Genomic DNA, 20,918 nt, shown 5'->3' on the forward strand with positions numbered 1-20,918 from the left:
TGAACCACCTTTTTAAGGTCATGCCATAGCATCTCAATTGGATTCAGGTCAGGACTTTGACTAGGCCACTCCAAAGTCTTCATTTTGTTTTTCTTCAGCCATTCAGAGGTGGATTTGCTGGTGTGTTTTGGGTCATTGTCCTGTTGCAGCACCCAAGATCGCTTCAGCTTGAGTTGACGAACAGATGGCCGGACATTCTCCTTCAGGATTTTTTGGTAGACAGTAGAATTCATGGTTCCATCTATCACAGCAAGCCTTCCAGGTCCTGAAGCAGCAAAACAACCCCAGACCATCACACTACCACCACCATATTTTACTGTTGGTATGATGTTCTTTTTCTGAAATGCTGTGTTCCTTTTACGCCAGATGTAACGGGACATTTGCCTTCCAAAAAGTTCAACTTTTGACTCATCAGTCCACAAGGTATTTTCCCAGAAGTCTTGGCAATCATTGAGATGTTTCTTAGCAAAATTGAGACGAGCCCTAATGTTCTTTTTGCTTAACAGTGGTTTGCGTCTTGGAAATCTGCCATGCAGGCCGTTTTTGCCCAGTCTCTTTCTTATGGTGGAGTCGTGAACACTGACCTTAATTGAGGCAAGTGAGGCCTGCAGTTCTTTAGATGTTGTCCTGGGGTCTTTTGTGACCTCTCGGATGAGTCGTCTCTGCGCTCTTGGGGTAATTTTGGTCGGCCGGCCACTCCTGGGAAGGTTCACCACTGTTCCATGTTTTTGCCATTTGTGGATAATGGCTCTCACTGTGGTTCGCTGGAGTCCCAAAGCTTTAGAAATGGCTTTATAACCTTTACCAGACTGATAGATCTCAATTACTTCTGTTCTCATTTGTTCCTGAATTTCTTTGGATCTTGGCATGATGTCTAGCTTTTGAGGTGCTTTTGGTCTACTTCTCTGTGTCAGGCAGCTCCTATTTAAGTGATTTCTTGATTGAAACAGGTGTGGCAGTAATCAGGCCTGGGGGTGGCTACGGAAATTGAACTCAGGTGTGATACACCACAGTTAGGTTATTTTTTAACAAGGGGGCAATTACTTTTTCACACAGGGCCATGTAGGTTTGGATTTTTTTTCTCCCTAAATAATAAACACCATCATTTAAAAACTGCATTTTGTGTTTACTTGTGTTATATTTGACTAACGGTTAAATGTGTTTGATGATCAGAAACATTTTGTGTGACAAACACGCAAAAGAATAAGAAATCAGGAAGGGGGCAAATAGTTTTTCACACCACTGTATATAGCACCTTTCCATAGCTCAAAGAGCTTCACCATACAATACACACAAACATACACACACTTATACAATCCCACTGTTTCATATGTGTGTCTCTCACGGAGGGCATCGCTTCAACATGCCTCACAAGAACACAATTTAAAGAATCCCAGTGAAGGGGGGTCTTCAGTTTATATAGCGCCTTTCCACAAGGTTCCTGACAAAGCAAGCAGGAATGTGTTTCCAAAGCAAGCTTTTTCCAAGAGGTTGTGCCCATTTCACACAGAGGGTCATTTTTTTTTTTACTAATCATAATTACATTACCACGACAGTCTCAACCCCACTTAAGCCAGTCAAAGTTCACCAGTACAGGTGCAGCCTACTCCAGCAACACTGGGCATAAATCACGAGGCGCCAATCCAGAGCAGGGTCAGTTCACACGCACACACACACACAGACACACACTTTTCCTTTTTTGACTCTTGAGCACCATCTGGTGGCCAGGAGTAATAAAGCAGTGTCCCACCAGAACAGCATTTAAACCAGAGACCCAGTGTTTCTCCTTGTTGACTCTTGAGTACCATCTAGTGGTTATTGATAACAAAGCAAACACCCAGCCGGTCCAGCACATAAAGCAGAGCACCACCTGGTGGCCAAGAGCAATAAAGCATGTGTTGCACCAGAACAGCACTAAATGCAAAGTGAGTTTCACCTTGTTGACTCATAAGTGCCATCTGGTGGTTACTGTTAATAAAGAACACGCCCAGCCAGTCTTGTATACGGAGAAGAAACCCACCACTTCAGCACCATCTAGTGGTCAGAGATAATAAATCAAGTTCCCTGCTAGTCCAGTGCTTCCCCTGGTTGACTCTTGAGCGCCATCTGGTGGCTAAGGGTCATAAAGCAGTGTTAGGCCAGTCCAGCAGATAAAGTCAAGATCTTTTGTTTCCCCTCGTAGACTCCCGAGTGCCATCTAGTGTCCAAGGTTAATAAAGCCATTCCACTCCCAGTCCTCTTCAGCTTCTCTTGCCACCCAATTTTCATTCCCTGCCCAGACCTGAGAAGGCGCCCCCTGGAGGAACTGACTAACTCATGTTGGTCCTTCGGTGCCTCTGTTGTTGGAGAGTCGGTTGATCCACACTGACATGATGATACACTGCTGGGACTTGAACTCCACTCTCTCAGCTGAGTAGAATCCAAAGGGTGGTACAGCAGTGAGCACTAGTGGCTTACAGCTCCATGGACCCGGGTTCAAGTCTGTATACAGTCTACACTTTCTTGTGGTGCCTTTAGGGATTTCTTTACATATTCAGGTTTCCCCCGCACAAGCTCTGGCCCAGAGTGAGGGTGCCTGAAAATGGACACTGCAATGGACTTGTGTCCTGCGTCGGAAACTCCCTGCTTGGTGACTAAGCTGGCCAAGTTGGGCTTGTGGTCTCCGCTACACCAACTGAGCTGAGAAGATTCAGGGAAAGGAAGGACGGCAGAAACAAAGCAGCAATCCTACTAGACAGGGGTGTCTGAGACGAGTCCAGTGGCGCCCCCTGTCTGCTGCAGCTGCATGCCGTGAAACTGCAGTAAGGCTGAGCCAGACTGACCGGGACAAAATCAGGACACGGGATCTTCTCCAGCCTTTTAATATGCGACTCGGAGTTGGAGTGAAGCTTCCAGGCTGGGAAGGCGGACACCACGACGCCACCAAATCAGGCGACATTGTGCTGCCACCACTCACAAACTGCTTCAGTCCTTCATCAATAAACCTCCGAGCTGATTTAATGAATTCTGTTTGACGCTGCCGGGGTCAACGACAATCCGTGCTGAAATACGCAGGTCTGGAAAATGAAGGAGTGAGTGAAGGAGGGAGTGAGAGCGTGAATGAATGAATGAGGGAGGGAGGGAGGGAATGAATCCATTCTGTATTGGAATGAGAGGGGGCACTGAAAATAAAAAAATAAAAAACTAATGAACAAGGAAATCAATAAATGAACGGATTAACGAATGAACAAATGAAGCATTAAGAGTAAGCGACAAATAGAACAAACAAATGAAGCAAAGAGACACCATAGCCCTCCACTTTGTACTGACATAGAAGGGCACGGAAAATCGATAAACTCTATTTGACGAATGAACGAATGAATGGATGAATGAAGTGGACAAACAAATGTAATGAATAAGTAGAATCTGTCATAAGATCATTTGAAAAATAAATTAATTAATGAAGACATGATTAACAACCAAATAAATGAATGGATGAATATACAAAAACAGTATGTGAATGAATGAATGAATGAATGAATGAATGAATGAACCCTTGCACCCTGTATTCAGTTATACAGTAAATTAACCTGACTCCAGTCCACTACCCAATATTATAACAGTCAAGATTTAAAAACTAAAAATAAATGAATGAACAAACGAACGAATGGAAATGCAAACGAAGCAGCCAAGAAATTATTGACTCAATGAAAGACCCCTCAGTCCTTTGCAATAAGAGAATTTGGAAAATGAATGCATGAATGAGATTACATTAGAGACTGAATAAACCACCAGGTAAGTTTGGTAAATGAAAATAATGAAGAAATGAATGAATGAAAAACTAATAAAGGAACAAATAAATTATTGAACCTATCTTAGATTCCCTAATGCTTTAATTCATCCATCCATCCCGCTATATCCTAGGGTCACGGGGGTCTGCGGGAGCCAATCCCAGTCAGCACAGGGCACAAGGCAGGAACAAATCCCGGGCAGGGCGCCAACCCACCTCAGGTCACACACACACACCAAGCACACATCAGGGACAATTTAGGATCGCCAATGCGCCTAACCTGCATGTCTTTGGACTGTGGGAGGAAACCCACGCAGACACGGGGAGAACATGCAAACTCCACGCATGGAGGACCCGGGAAGGGAACCCAGATGGGTCTCCTTACTGTGAGGCAGCAGTGCTACCCACTGCGCCACCGTGTGCCACCCTACTTTAATTCAATAAGATCATTTTATAAAATGAATGAATGAAGGAGTATTTCTTCTTTACGCGGTCACATTGCTCTTTGCCCTGAAGTGTCCCTTTGGTCTCATTGTCACCCTCTGGGCCTCGGTCACTAGTGAATGTCATGCCTGGCCTGTGCTCCGTCATTGTCACTTGTCACACGTGTATTCCTGACTTGCCGGGCTCTTGTAGATTTATACGTCTGTGCCGCGCCGCGTTGCCCCTCACTACTGCTGTATAATAAAGTGATCGCGGCTCAATGGCGTCGTCCTTCTTTTAGAAATGCAATGCACTTGTCAAGAAAAGCTATGAGTCAATTGAAGCTCCCAGGTCGTCATTTGCTGCACTCGGTGAGGCTCATCAGTCACGGCTCGGCTTGCCCACGGTTCAGGTGCCAGTCTGGTGGAGCCGCCGGGCTCCTCCACGTCTGAGTCGGGCTGCACTGCTGTTCCTCCTCCCTTTCCTTTTGTCCCGGCCTCGTGCTGCAGGCTGATGTGACAAACTGCTGGAGTAGAGAAGAGTAAAGAGCCGAGCAGTCAGTGCCAGGGCAGGGGTAAACGGGCAGAGAGCAAGGGCTGATGTGTGCCATCTGAATTGGCGGACGCTGCACACCACAAAACCAAATTCTTTAGGCTGCCAGTCATTTAAACATGTCCCCGCCATCTACTCATTCATTCTTTCCTTCCTTCACTTATCCCTCCATTTGTGGAATGTTGTACAACAGAGAGATGAGGGCAACCAGAGGGCATCCATCCATCCTCTGTAGCCACTTTGTCCAATTCACTCTCCTGGCACCATTTTGATCAAACCCCGAATGGGCTGGCAGTCCAGCGCAGGGCACACTTGAGGACACACCCACAATCATTTTGTCTGCTATGTCACCAGGAGGAGGCGCTATATAGCCAACATTTCAGTCAGCTGCTCTTTGTATGTACAACAAGCACCATCACCATTGGAGGTTTGCTGCTGCCGGGATAAACGCTAAGAGCCTGATAAGAGAAGAAGGAGATGAATGGAAGAATACAGAACAGCTAGACGGAGGAAAGCAGAGCTAAGGGACGGTCCGATAGTCCAGCCTTTAGGTTACATAGCGCCTTACACCCCAAGACACCTGATGAGCCCACAGCTGAACTCTTAAAGGCTCATCTGAACAAATGGAGCACAGCGAGCTTACATGCTGAAGGAAAAATGTTTTGAAATGGATTTTATATAGTGCCTTCCTGCCAGGAACATAACCAAAAAGGCGCTTTATAAGTACAGGGCTATAGCTGAATGGATTATTATGTGAATATTTATTTAGTGTTTAAATTTAAACACGAGTCCCTTGAAATGTCCGTCACTTTATATAGCGCCTTACTGTAGTGAAGCTTTACAATTACAGACCCGTTGTAATATTCTTGATATTCTTTACATTCAGAGCAGAGCCACAGCGAACTGAACTGGCGACCTTATGGTGGGCAACGCTGAGCCCCCCACCGGCCACATGGCTCGTCCACTTAGTCAGCCTGGCCATTGCAAGATGAGCTGGGTGGATGATCAGTGACACTAACTGACCAATCAATCCATCAATCCATCAATCAATCAATCAATCAATCCATCAATCCATCAATCCATCAATCCATCAATCAATCTATTCCTTTTCTTTTATGTTCTAATATAATATTTTAGGTGGCTTATTTGTTTGTACAGTTACCTCACCACCCCATTGACCCAAATTCAATTGACCTCCTTTACTCCCACCTTCTAAAAATTACCAGGATAGAATTCTTAGTGATTATTACTGGCCCAATCAATCAATCAATCAATCAATCAATTAATCAACCAATGTTTCTCTGCTTAAATATATTTTCATGTGGCTTATGTGTTCTGCCTCATCGCTCCATTGACCCAAATTTAATTCTCATCTTTTCCTCCAACCTCCAAAAATTACCTGAGTAGATTTCTTATTGACTTTCATTGGCTCAATCAATCAATCAATCAATCAATCAGTCAATCTGTTTTCATGAGCAAATACAATATATTTTGGGTGGCTTAATTGTTTGCTGCCTCTCCTTTCCATGGACCTGAAAAATTCAATTCTTCTCTTTTCCTACTTCATGTCATGGATGAGCTGGCTAGATTGATCAGTGACTCTAATCAATTAATCAATCAATCAATCAATCAATCAATCAAAGAAAGGGGGCCCCTGAGAAGGAGTGTGAGGGCGACACACCGTATTGCAGTTGGAAGCACAGTGACACCGGGAGTTTGAACGGCTTGCCACGTTAGGCCGGGATGGCAGCGATGGGGGGTTGAGGAGGCTTGGTGAGGGGTGGTGGAGCCCCAGTGTGAGCACCCTGGTCGTTGAGGACCCGAGTCTGGCGAGGGACCCTGTAAGTAGACAGGGAACAGACCCGAGGACTCCTCCACTGTGAGGCCCGTGTGGGATGAGCAGAGGGGCCGCCAGATAAAAGGAGGAGGCACCTTTTTTTTTTTTTTGTTTGTTTTTAAAAATCATTGTTCCCACCAGTGGATTTTAACCTCATTTTTAATGGAATTATGTATTGGATTTTTAACCCCTCTAAATTGTCCCTGGTGTGTGCTTGTGTGTGTGCCCTGTGGTGGGCTGGCACCCTGCCCGGGGTTTGTTTCCTGCCTTGCACCCTGTGTTGGCTGGGATTGGCTCCAGCAGACCCCCGTGACCCTGTAGTTAGTTAGGATATAGCGGGTTGGATAATGGATGGATGGATTTTTAACAGGTGGCGCAGTGGTAGTGCTGCTGCTTTGCAGTAAGGAGACTGTGGAAGATTGTGGGTTCGCTTCCCGGTTCCTCCCTGTGTGGATAGCGCTTTGAGTACTGAGAAGAGCGCTATATAAATGTAATGAATTATTATTATTATTATTATTAACCCCCACGTTCACCCGTTTTAACAGATCATTTGTTTGATAGTTGAAGCACGCCACTTTCGTTTTGGACCCTGTTTAGTTTTAATAAACTCCCCCTCTCTTCATGCGGGGTCCTCGTTCGTCCAGCTCATCCCACTCCTGACTATGGGCGGTATCGCGGGTTCAAGAGGCTCCCAAATCTGGAAGAGGGAGCATGGAGCTGACCCGCATCGTCACAAGGGGCAGTGGGTTGGTTTCGTTGGAGATGTCCTACAATACACACACACACACACAGACCGTACATATAAGAACTTTAACACAATAAAAAGCACTGCGACTCTGCGAGTGTTCAAAGCAGTCCACCAAAGTTAAGAGACTTAGAACGGGGGTTTGGGGGCTTAACTGTCAGCACAGTCGCCTCGTCTTTTACTTTCACATCGGGGTGCACTGATCGGTGACTTGACATCCCCATTGGGTACGCAAAGCCGCTCGGCTAACAGAGAAGGTCTTAGCTAGGAGACTCAAACAATTACTTTACACCTCTTCCTGCTTCTGAGGGCGAGTGCGTCATTCCTCTGGAGCATAAACTCCGCCACAATTAATGCATCGTTAATATAAATATTTAAATTTTGTACACCAGTATGTAATACAGTATTAATGATATGACACAGAGAGGACCACTAAAAAGCGCCTAAACGTCCGGCGCGTATTGCATATTTGGACTTTTTTACACAAATTCAATGATTTATTCGATTCCGAGTCTGTAAGTGTTAATGGTAGCGGAGTGCGGCGTATCACTTATTCTTCTTCCTTAGCATTTTTCAATGGGATCAGCCTTCCGATTACCAGTGTAGATCCTTAGCCACAGAGCCACGACTCCGTGGAGTGCGGCATATAACTAACGCATAAAGGAGACGCGGCAAACGCAAACATAAAACGTATTACTATAAATTACAAAAATGTTCAAATCTTTTGCTCAATTTGTTTCTGATATGTGACACGAAAACAACTCCTTCGGACGCAGAACTGAGAGACCTCGATAGTTTAGAAGTTTACTAGATGCTGAATACAAGTTTGAGTGCAGGAACTGAAATCATCATGAGGGGCGAAACAGGGGCGGGGCTTCAGAAGAGGGGCGTCAATTTATGGACCTCATATCTGTGGTGTCTGAGCGCAGAACCCCAGAATGCAAATATTCTATTTGTGATTGGTCTGAAATAGTGGGATGGGAACTTTGTTTTGTGAACAAGGCATGCTGGGTGCTGATTAGTGATGGGAAGTTCGGATCATTTTACCGACTCGGACCTTTGAGTCTCGTTCAGCAAAATGAACGAATCTTTTTTCGAGTCATTTCGTTCATTTTAGCAAAATATAATTAAAATGTTACCTGTTACCTCCCTAACACATCTACCGCTTACACAAATGTTGATCACACTACAAACAAGACAAAACTATAATGCTATAAGAAACAGAAAATATTAATTCATTGTTTACCTGGGTCTTTAGTCTATGATTCGCTACTACTGAGCCGGTAAGTGGTCACGTGACAAAAGAACAAACGACTCGAAAGACTCGAGGAATGAACGAATCAATTCTCTTTCCGGCTCAGACTGAGTTGGTTAAGCTTATGGGGCTGTCACGTGATGAACGAACGACTCGAAAAACCCGAAGACTCGAAAAAAACGATAGAAAGTTGCGCAAATGCGCATGCGCGACTGAAATAATCACTCCCACGAGACGACTCGTTCTTCCCGAGTCACTGAACGAATCGTTCGAGAACGACCCATCACTAGTGCTGATGGCGGAATCTAAATAAAAAGCTGTTGTCTGTTGTTACCTAAAAGGTCTGCTGCTCATTATTTTGGCATAAAAGTCCTCACGAACCACCACCTTTTCGGTGAATAAGTAAAAGACAGAACAATATCATCGGAAGTGATCGGATCTGTCCGAGGCCTAAAACTGCCCTGACTGCAGCGGGACTCTTCTCAATTTTTTTGGTAATTTCAACATTAAACCACCAGTAAACCCCCGATTCTTTAAAGAATCGCAAATGCAAGAATGGCAGTCAGTTTCAATTCCCTCCGATATTTGGAGGAATGAGAAATGATGGAGGGTGGGAGCGTCCTGGTAAAGTTTTCATTGAATTAAATACATTTATTTGTAGTAAAATTAATCAATTTATTAAAACAAAAATTGAATTTTAATTGTTACATCATTTAAGTCCAAAATGTCTTTGTGTTGTTGCACTTATTGGAGTGGAATGGTTTAAATGAAGTAAATTGGAAACAAAATATTCATAAAATGGTAAATCCAAAATAGTTAATCAGACTCTGGGAAGCCGCTGGGTTTGACTATGGGGCGCTGAGGCGCTCTGGCGCATGCGCCTCAGTGCGTCCTGCGTCCGCCGCCCATGCATATATTAATAAGCGCCTTCATTCATTGTTTTTATCCATATGGGCTCGTTTTTGTATTTCCGTTAGTTGAGCTGTTTCTTTTTGGAGCCGTGATTTCTTTGCTTCTGGTGTTTCTGAAGCGCGTTGTAGGAGCCTCCATTTATTGTTTTTATCCATGCGGTCTTGTTTTTGTTTCTCAGTGGCTGTGTCGTTAGGTACAACTCTTACTTTTAATACTGAATTACCGTAATGTGATTCAAATATGTCACACTGACTGCTGGCACAGTGGATTAGAGCAAGTTTAGTTTCCAGGTTGTGTTGTTTGGGTGCCACCTACCGACTCTGGGAAGCCGCTGGGTTTGACTCTGGGGCACTGAGGCGCATGCGCATGCGCCTCAGTGTGTCCTGCATCCGCCGTCCGTGCATATATTAAACTGTATTTAGTAATATAGATAAATAAATTACACGATATAAAAAATTGGTGCATTATTTACATTTATGTAACCCACTCATTATCTACAAGGGGGGGTGTAATGTGGGAGGCGAATTGCTGAGGGGCAACTTTTCCGTAAACCCATGGACCGGCACCACAAGTGTTTCCTGCCTTGCGCCCGACGCAGCTGGGATGCGCTCCACCTCTGCGTCTCTGAATTAGACGGAGCGGGTTTGAAAATAAAGTGACATGTTAACTCGTCACCGGCCTGGGATGATGTGACAAGAACGGCGGGAGTCTTAGATCAGCGCCGCCGTTCACGTTAAGCCCGCATCCACAAGTCAACATTACCGGCTAACATTCCTGTGCCGTGATCCCCAGAAAAAGGACAAAAACAAAGGCCACAGCCAGAGCAGTGACAGAGCCGGGGTGACGACGGCACGGGAAGAAAAGGAGAGAATTCAAGGGGCTGAATGTGTGATTAATGGTCGCCCCCTCCTCAATCAGGCCCGAAATGTGCGCGAGATCAGGCGGGATTGAAATGAAAGCGCTTCAATTTGGGGCGCTTTGTCTCCGCTGAGCGCGGAAGGCGCATCATCCAGTTAAAGCAATCAAGCAATTCTCGGGGCACTTAGTTCGCCTCAGACATTCACGGCTGACAAATAAAAAGACTTTCAGAAGCTAACTGGTATTCTGTCACGGCTTGATGTGCTCTTAATTAAAAAGACGTAAACATTGTTCTCGCGTTAATGGAAAGATGTTGCTGGCGTGCATTAATCCATTAAATGTGCAGCTATATTAATATTTGAAAAGCCTGGGCTGGTGGATTTGACAGATTGGAGGGGAGTGCGTCACTGTCAGCAATGAAAAAGGGGATAAAAAAATCAGCTGGAGGAGACGAGCGGCGATGGGGGGTGGGGGGGGTGTGACGTCGACTGTAGGGGGCGCCGTTGAGTTCCTTCACAGAGCAGGCCTCCGCTTCTCACTCCGTCCTGACTCTGCACTCACAAACCTCCATGAACCTCTGAGGGGGACATCCTGAATATCAGGGCTTAGGCCGGCCCCCCATCGGTGACATCACCGTGGCCCCGCCCCTGGCTGTCCTTTTGTTATTCTGTTGTGCCAATTCAGCACAGGCCACGCCCCTAGAAACACAGGGCAGCAGACCTAATGATGGGCTCTCGTAGAAGGGGGGCAACTGAGAACCTAAAATGGCAACCATGATGCTGCAAAACCAAACACAGCATCTAAGCCGTTAAGAATTTGAAGCAATTAATACAAAGAACAGAACCCTCCGCCTCAAACCCACCCAATACAAGTACAAAACTATAATAATCAGCATAAAACCAAATCAGGAGAGTAGCAGTGTGGTCCACATGCACGTCAGAGGACCACCTTGCAGGCTCGTCCCGTCCAGGTATGGAATAACCCGCCTTCTTTCCCCACATCGCCAAGCAGAAGCCCACTGAAGACACTTGACCCCACCCCTTCTGGGGTCACCCCTGGACACACCCACCATGGGCATCCTGGAAGGGGGGGCATCATTACTGGCCAGAGCACCCACCCTGGGCCAGATGGAGCTCCGCTAGAAGCGACAAGCCTTGTTCACTTTTTCTGACAATCCCGCCAAAGGGACAAACTCTTGCACATGTTTTCCTTTTGTTTGAATTTCAATAAACGGGACAATCCAGTTGGCTCCCCAAAATGTCCTTTGCTGTTTCCAAAGCTGTCATTACTTCGCCCAGCCACACATGAAAAGGACTTCAATTCCCAGCAGCCTCGGGATCACAGCAGCAATAGGCAGCTTTGGCGATTCATTCTGAGGCTGCTGGGAGAAAGAGAATGAGGCGGTGAATTCATACAGAAACTGATCGTTTGGTGTGTCGGCTGCCATGTCACCTTCACGGTCGCAGCCAAGCCGTCCCTTTAGACTACAATCACCGCTAGCCCTAAAGGATTACAGTTTACTTACATGGATTTGTGCTCTGCATCCTGCACCCGGCTTGTTCGTTGTGGTTTGGTTTGGTGTAGAAGTCGTCATCTGAGGGGTGAGGAGGTGAAGTGGACTCGTCAACTGGGTTATATTGCAGCACACGAATGGCATAATGGTGAGGCCTTTAAAAAAACACCCACAAAATATGGACCAGGGTCCTAACTGACCTGCCCCAGGAAAGTGGGAGGCTTAAGGCCTGACTAGGCCTCAAAATGGCAATGAGGATTTAAATTGGAAAAGGAATAGCAAAGAGTCTAAAAAAAAACCCATAAAATACGCTCCTCCAGGGGGGGAGCAATCAAAAATCTCCAGCTGGGGGTAGAGACAATCTTTATAAAATTAAACATTTATTAACAAAGAAAAAAGGTAAATAAAGTGCAAAAGCTGAAAAGAGCAGAAAGAGACAAAAAAGCAAAAACCTACAAGGAAACCCTCAGCAAACAAAGTCCCCAAAAGCACAATCCAGTAAATAAGGCAAAAATTAATAAAAAAAAAAAAATCAGAAAAATCCAATAATTCAATTCACAATACTCACAAGAAAGACCAAACCCGCATCAGGAGGACGCATACAGTGAACCGCAGAGGGACTGCAACTCCCATGAGCCTTCACAGTCAGCCCTAGATGATGATTGACAGGTGGCCCCGCCTCTTAGGGAACTGCCCACAAAAGACTGGGAACATAAAGTCATTCAAGAAACAGAAGAAGAATATTGTTAAACAATAGTACTTTAATAAGGACTAAATGAACAGACCAATATGAACAGAAATAGTCCAAATAAATAATTCAGCTTGAAAAATGAAAGATAAAGACACAAAAAAAAAACAATAAACTGTATAAAGAACCCTGGCCTAAACATAAGAACCGGCCCTCCGTGAACACTCAGACCGGCCGTATGAAAGAAAAAAGTTGTTACGTTAACACTAAAAAATAGATATGTTATTCCAGAGGCAGCAAATGATTAAGGCGCACGTCCAGAAAGTCCTCTGATATTCAAATCCCCACAACATGTTGTTAAAGTGAGCCGACTCCTAACAATAACCACAATCGTGATGTTCAGGATGGGCACAGGCTCCTGACACACAGAGGACCAAATGCTGGCACTCCAGGTGGCTCCATGTAACCTGGCATCACATCATCACATCTGCTTAATCCAACTGAGGGTATTGGTGCTGCCACAGCCCACCCTGGCAACATCAGCAGCGAAGCAGGACTCAGACCCTCAACGCAGCGCCAGTCCATCTCACAGCTGCTGCAACCCAATCCCGAGTGAACAACACGCACCATTAAAGAGACCACTCGCCTCCTTACTGGACCCCCGATGAGACACATTTTTATGTTTTCTTGGGCACGTTGGCACATTCAGGGTCACACTGGTGTGCTTTTTGTATTTAGTAAACCAGGACAACTCACCAGGAGGCACTTGGCACAGTGTGGGTGACATCCGCTCCTCTGCCTGTCACTTGCAGGCCTCCTCCAGGCCACTCGTTCCCGTAGTCGTGTTTTAAAGATGTGGGCCACGTGCCTTGGATCAGTTAGCTAATCAGATGAGCCAGATGGACTGATTAGGCTCCCCTCGTTTGTAAATGTTGAAGGTGACCGCAGGACAGGAGGTGCTGTCAGCTGGAGACCTTTCACTCCTCAGGCTACTGTGCTGATTACTTGTTCATTGAAGAGAACACAGAATATAATGCTCATCAAATGCAGCTGTGAGCACTTAGGCGGCCCGATGTAGCGCCCCACCTTGGCCCTCGAGAGACACTGCAGCTCAGCAGTATGAACCTCCTCACAAAAAAACCAAACAAAACAGCGGAGACGGGCAGAGCCAACACAGCAGTGGGCAAAGCCTACAGGTGGCGGGGTGCGGGCAAGACGAGTTCAGGGATGGAGAAAAGAGAAACACTGCAGACCGGCAAAAGTCCAGGGGGAGTTTCACAAGTACCACCCGCAGTCGTTCAAGAGGAAAGGGAAGCCATGATGGGTGCCAAGCAATCCTGGAAAAAATTAAACTCAGCCAGCAAAGGGAAACTGGGGGAGAATTGAGAAAACGTCAGAAACAACAGGACTGAATACTAATAACAAGAGGAAGTGAGGATAAAGAGAAAGAAACAGAAATAAATATGAAAGGCACTATATAATAGATAGATAGATAGATAGATAGATAGATAGATAGATAGATAGATAGATAGATAGATAGATAGATAGATAGATAGATAGATAGATAGATAGATTTGTTGAAAGGCACTATATAACAGATAGATAGATAGATAGATAGATAGATAGATAGATAGATAGATAGATAGATAGATAGATAGATAGATAGATAGATAGATAGATTTGTTGAAAGGCACTATATAACAGATAGATAGATAGATAGATAGATAGATAGATAGATAGATAGATAGATAGATAGATAGATAGATAGATAGATAGTGTGAAAGGCACTATATAATAGATAGATAGATAGATAGATAGATAGATAGATAGATAGATAGATAGATAGTGTGAAAGGCACTATATAATAGATAGATAGATAGATAGATAGATAGATAGATAGATAGATAGATAGATAGATAGATAGATAGATAGATAGATAGTGTGAAAGGCACTATATAATAGATAGATAGATAGATAGATAGATAGATAGATAGATAGATAGATAGATAGATAGATAGATAGATAGATAGATAGATAGATAGATGTGTGAAAGGCACTATATAATAGATAGATAGATAGATAGATAGATAGATAGATAGATAGATAGATAGATAGATAGATAGATAGATAGATAGATAGATAGATGTGTGAAAGGCACTATATAACAGATAGATAGATAGATAGATAGATAGATAGATAGATAGATAGATAGATAGATAGATAGATAGATAGATAGATAGTGTGAAAGGCACTATATAATAGATAGATAGATAGATAGATAGATAGATAGATAGATAGATAGATAGATAGATAGATAGATGTGTGAAAGGCACTATATGATAGATAGATAGATAGATAGATAGATAGATAGATAGATAGATAGATAGATAGATAGAAAGATAGAAAGATGTGTGAAAGGCACTATATAATAGATAGATAGATAGATAGATAGATAGATAGATAGATAGATAGATAGATAGATAGATAGATAGATAGATAGATAGATAGATAGATAGATGTGTGAAAGGCACTATATAACAGATAGATAGATAGATAGATAGATAGATAGATAGATAGATAGATAGATAGATAGATAGATAGATAGATAGATAGATAGATTTGTTGAAAGGCACTATATAACAGATAGATAGATAGATAGATAGATAGATAGATAGATAGATAGATAGATAGATAGATAGATAGATAGATAGATAGATAGATAGATAGATAGTGTGAAAGGCACTATATAATAGATAGATAGATAGATAGATAGATAGATAGATAGATAGATAGATAGATAGATAGATAGATAGTGTGAAAGGCACTATATAATAGATAGATAGATAGATAGATAGATAGATAGATAGATAGATAGATAGATAGATAGATAGATAGATAGATAGATAGTGTGAAAGGCACTATATAATAGATAGATAGATAGATAGATAGATAGATAGATAGATAGATAGATAGATAGATAGATAGATGTGTGAAAGGCACTATATAATAGATAGATAGATAGATAGATAGATAGATAGATAGATAGATAGATAGATAGATAGATAGATAGATAGATAGATAGATAGATGTGTGAAAGGCACTATATAACAGATAGATAGATAGATAGATAGATAGATAGATAGATAGATAGATAGATAGATAGATAGATAGATAGATAGATAGATAGATAGATAGATAGTGTGAAAGGCACTATATAATAGATAGATAGATAGATAGATAGATAGATAGATAGATAGATAGATAGATAGATAGATAGATAGATAGATAGATAGATAGATAGATGTGTGAAAGGCACTATATAATAGATAGATAGATAGATAGATAGATAGATAGATAGATAGATAGATAGATAGATAGATAGATAGATGTGTGAAAGGCACTATATAATAGATAGATAGATAGATAGATAGATAGATAGATAGATAGATAGATAGATAGATAGATAGATGTGTGAAAGGCGCTATATGACAGACAGCCAGGTCCCGTTCCCGCGCTCTTCTCCTCTGTCCTATAGGTGTCGCTCTCTCTTATCACTGCAGGCTTCATGTTTTCTTTCTTTTCCTTTTCTTTTCCACAGTCTCTTTTAACCTCCGTCCGATTAATCATTCATTCCAGGACAGGAGTTTTATTAGTTTTCTTCTGTGCATCGGAGCAAAGCAAACATGATGTATTGTGCAGGCAAGTCAGTGAAAATGTGCTGTGCATTTGTGCAGCGAGGTTCAGTAATGAACCAATCCAGCCCTGCATGTCTCCAACTCCTTCCATCATCCAGTTAATGTAAGAGAAAAGGGAAAGCGAAGTTCCCATGTCAGTTAAGCGCATGCTGATGCACAGTCTGGATGATTGGTGCCAAATTGCCATGGAGACCCAGACAATGGGAATGTTCCCAATCCAGCTTGTCAGAACCTTCAGTGCTCTGAACGCTGACATGCAGCACCTCGTGCTTTGTGCTCGAGTGGGAGATCCAAGTTGTGTAACGATGTCCTCAGAGGCTGCCTGGTGTACATTTTGTTTGGACAGAAATCCATCTCGTTGTTTTCGCTTTTGTGTCGTCTTGAGGAGCCTCGGAGCCGTTTGAGTGATGGACGTGTACAGTGGATTCAGAACGTTTTCAGACCCCATCACTTCCTGCATACTTTGTTGTGTTGTTGATTTCATTGCAAATTAGTAAATTTGCCATTTTTGCTCATCAATCCACACTCAGTAACTGAGAATAACAAACTGAAGACATCTTCACAGAAAGGTTTGCCAATTTATTAAAAATCACAAACTGGAATCTCGCCTTCCTTGAAGTATTCAGACCCTCTTGCTGTGGCCCTCCAAATTGTGTCCAGGAGTCTCCTGTTGACTTTGGTTCTCCTTGAGATGTTTCTAGAATTTGACTGGAGTCCACCTGTGATAGACTTCATTAAATGGACATCATTTAGAAAGGCACACGTGTGCCGGGGTATTAAAGGTCACACAATTCCTACTGACAAAAAAAAATCCAAGGAACTCCTTGCAGACCTCCATGTTCAAATTGTGGTAGGGCGCAGATCAAGGCCAGGGGATTAGAGCAGTTCTAAAGCTTGGTGTGCTCCCAGGAACACAAGAAATGTGAAATGGATGAAGTTTGGGTGCACCAGGACTCTTCCTTAGTATTGGAGGTCCAGTCAAAGTGAATAACTCGGCAAGAAGGCCTTGGCCAGCGAAGTGAAGAAGAACCCAATGGTCACTCTAGCAGAGCTTCAGATGTTTGCATTGAGTTGCCTGTTTAACCCTAAACCTTTTTTGTTTCTTTTTTGTGCCTATCTTTTCCCTGTCTTAATAATAATCATAATAATTCTTTACATTTATATAGTGCTTGTCTTGCCAGTTTGTTTTTCTTTTTTCTTTAATAAATAATTATAAATGAAAGTAGCATTGCTTCATTCTTAATTCTGAAGGGCCAGAGGTTTTTCGTTATCCTCTCCCTTGAAGAACATTTTTTTTTATATTGTAGAATTTTAAAAGCCTGTTCGGTGGGCCCAGATGTGGTAAGTCGGCAGGGTCTCTTTTTTTTTTTGGAAATTTCAACCCCTCAATCTCTTTTTGTGCTTCTTGAAGGCAGGAATGGCCAGCGTGAATGATTGTATATGAAAGTAGCATTGCTTCATTTTTAATTCTGAAGGGCCAAAGGTTTTTGGTTATCCTCTTCCTTGAAGGACACATTTTTTGATATTACTGAACTTTAAAAGCCTGTTCAGTGGGCCCAGATGTGGTCAGTGGGTGGGGTCTTTTTTTTGGAGGAATTTCAACCCCTCAGTCCCTTTTTTGTGCTTCTTAAAGGCAGGAATGCACAACGTCCGGTACCTGAGCCCTGCTCGTTTCTGATTTTTAAGCTTCCTTGGCCTTTGAACACCTCATTTCTTTCTGCTGGTCCTTACAGTTTCACCAAAATAAGGTACAGGCTGTCGTTAACAAAAATAACATTTTAAAGACAGCAAAGAGATTACAATGGGGACTGTAATATGTGAATGTGGCTGGTGGTGAGCGCAGTCCCGTATCCAGGCTTTTGTGTTAAACTCAGGCTCATCTCGAAAAATCACACAATGAAATTAATCAGAGAAGGGAAATTTAGTTTTGGTTTTGAGTTGTTTCTTCCATCCATCCATCCATCCATTTTCCAACCCGCTGAATCTGAACACAGGGTCACGGGGGTCTGCTGGAGCCAATCCCAGCCAACAGAGGGCACAAGGCAGGAACCAATCCCGGGCAGGGTGCCAACCCACCGCAGGACACATACAAACACACCAAGCACACACTAGGGCCAATTTAGGATCGCCAATGCAACTAACCTGCATGTCTTTGGACTGTGGGAGGAAACCCACGCAGACACGGGGAGAACATGCAAACTCCACACAGGGAGGACCCGGGAAGTGAACCCAGGTAGCCACCGTGCCACGCGTGTTTCTTCTCTTTTTGACTGGACTTTAATATACTTTGTTAATCCCTGAGTGGAAACAGCCTTTTCGCACGATCCTTTTGCCTCCTTTATTGGTTTTTGCTCGTTGGGTCCATTCCTGGCTTTGACCAACTTTGCCTGCTGTCTCAAGTCTCCTTTCATTTTGTTCTTTCTTGTCCAGCTGATCTCTTCTTCACTTCAGGCGACAATAGCCGCCAATTTTTAAACATAGTAATGGAGAACAAAGTTAACCAAACCATAGGGGATGCACATACCAGTGTGTTTCTTTGCGCCGGTCCCAAGCCCGGATAAATGGTGTGGGTTACGTCAGGAAGGGCAGATCAACATGCAGACAACAATACAAATTTCCATACCGGATCTGTCGAGCCCCAGGTTAACAATGGCTGCCACCAGTACTGGTAGCCAACAGGGTGCTGGCAGAAATTGGGCTACTGTTGCCTGAAGAAGAAGAAGAAGAAGAAGAAGAAGAAGAAGAGGAAGACAAGGTGTCTGGGGGTAGGAGGAGGAAAGTAAAGAGAGTGGAACTGAGGGTAGGAACTTTGAATGTTGGCAGTATGACTGGTAAGGGGAGAGAGTTAGCAGACATGATGGAGAGAAGGAAGGTTGATATATTGTGCGTGAAAAGACTAAATGGAAGGGGAGTAAGGCCAGGGGGATCAGAGGGGGATTCAAATTGTTCTATCATGGTGTGGATGGGAGGAGAAATGGTGTAGGAGTTATTCTGAAGGAACAGCACATCAAGAGTGCCAGACAGAGTGGTGATTATGAAGCTGGAAATTGGAGGTGTGATGATGAATGTTGTTAGTATGCACCGCAAGTTGGATGTGCAATGGGTGAGAAAGAAGGTTTTTGGAGTGAGTTGGATGAAGTAATGAACAGAGTGGTGATTGGAGCGGATTTCAATGAACATGTTGGTGAAGGGAACAGAGGAGACGAGGAGGTGATGGGTAGGTATGGTGTCAAGGAGAAGAATGAAGAAGGTCAGAGGATAGTGGATTTTGCCAAGAGGATGGACGTGGCTGTGGTGAATACGTATTTTAAGAAGAGGGAGGAACATAGGGTGACATACAAGAGTGGAGGAAGATGCACACAGGTAGATGACATCGTATGCAGAAGAGTTGATCTGAAGGAGATTGAAGACTGCAAAGTGGTGGCAGAAGAAAGTGTAGTTAAGCAGCATAGGATGGTGGTCTGCAAGATGACGTTGGAGATCAACAACAGGAAGAGAGTGAGGGCAGAGCCAAGGATCAAATGGTGGAAGTTGAAAAAGGAAGACTGCAAGGTTGAGTTTAGGGTGGAGGTGAGACAGGCACTGGGTGGCAGTGAAGAGTCACCAGACAGCTGGGCCACTACAGCAGATGTAGTAAGGGTGACAGCAAGAAGGGTGCTTGGCATGACATCTGGACAGAGAAAGGATGAAAAAGGAAACCTGGTGGTGGAATGAGGAAATACAGGAGAGTATACAGAGGAAGAGGATGGGGAAGAAGAAGTGGGATAGTCAGAGAGATGCAGAAAGTAGACAAGAGTACAAGGAGATAAGGCGCAAGGTGAAGAGAGAGGTGGCGAAGGCTAAAGAAAAGGCGTATGATGAGTTGTATGAGAGGTTGGACACTAAGGAGGGAGAAAAGGACCGGTGGGCTACAGAGAGGGGCCGAGCTGGGAAAGATGTGCAGCAGGTTAGGGTGATGAAGGATAAAGATGGAAACGTACTCACAAGCGAGGAGAGTGTGTACAGCAGATGGAAAGAGGACTTTGACAGGCTGATGAATGAAGAGAATGAGAGAGAGAAGAGGTTGGATGATGTGGAGATAGTGAATCAGGAAGTGCAACGGATTAGCAAGGAGGAAGTAAGGACAGCGATGAAGAATGGAAAAGCCGTTGGTCCAGATGACATACCTGTGGAAGCATGGAGGTGTTTAGGAGAGATGACAGTGGAGTTTTCAATCAGACTGTTTAATGGAATCTTGGAAAGTGAGAGGATGCCTGAGGAGTGGAGAAGAAGTGGACTGGTGGGCTGATATTTAAGAATAAGGGGGATGTGCAGGACTGTAGTAAATTGATGAGCCACAGCATGAAGTTATGGGAAAGAGTAGTGGAAGCTCAGTTAAGAAGTGAGGTGATGATTAATGAGCAGCAGGATGGTGTCATGCCAGGAAAGAGCACCACAGATGAGATGTTTGCTCTGAGAATGGTGATGGAGAAGTTTAGAGAAGGCCAGAAGGAGTTGCATTGCGTCTTAGTGGACCTGGAGAAAGCACATGACAGGGTGACTAGAGAGGAGCTGTGGTATTGTATGAGGAAGTCGGGAGTGGCAGAGAAGTATGTAAGAGTTGTACAGGATATGTACGAGGGAAGTGTGACTGTGGTGGGGTCTGTGGTAGGAGTGACGGAGGTGGGATTA

The sequence above is a fragment of the Erpetoichthys calabaricus genome, chromosome 15 (assembly GCF_900747795.2).
Source record: "Erpetoichthys calabaricus chromosome 15, fErpCal1.3, whole genome shotgun sequence".
Classification (NCBI taxonomy): Eukaryota; Metazoa; Chordata; class Cladistia; order Polypteriformes; family Polypteridae; genus Erpetoichthys; species Erpetoichthys calabaricus.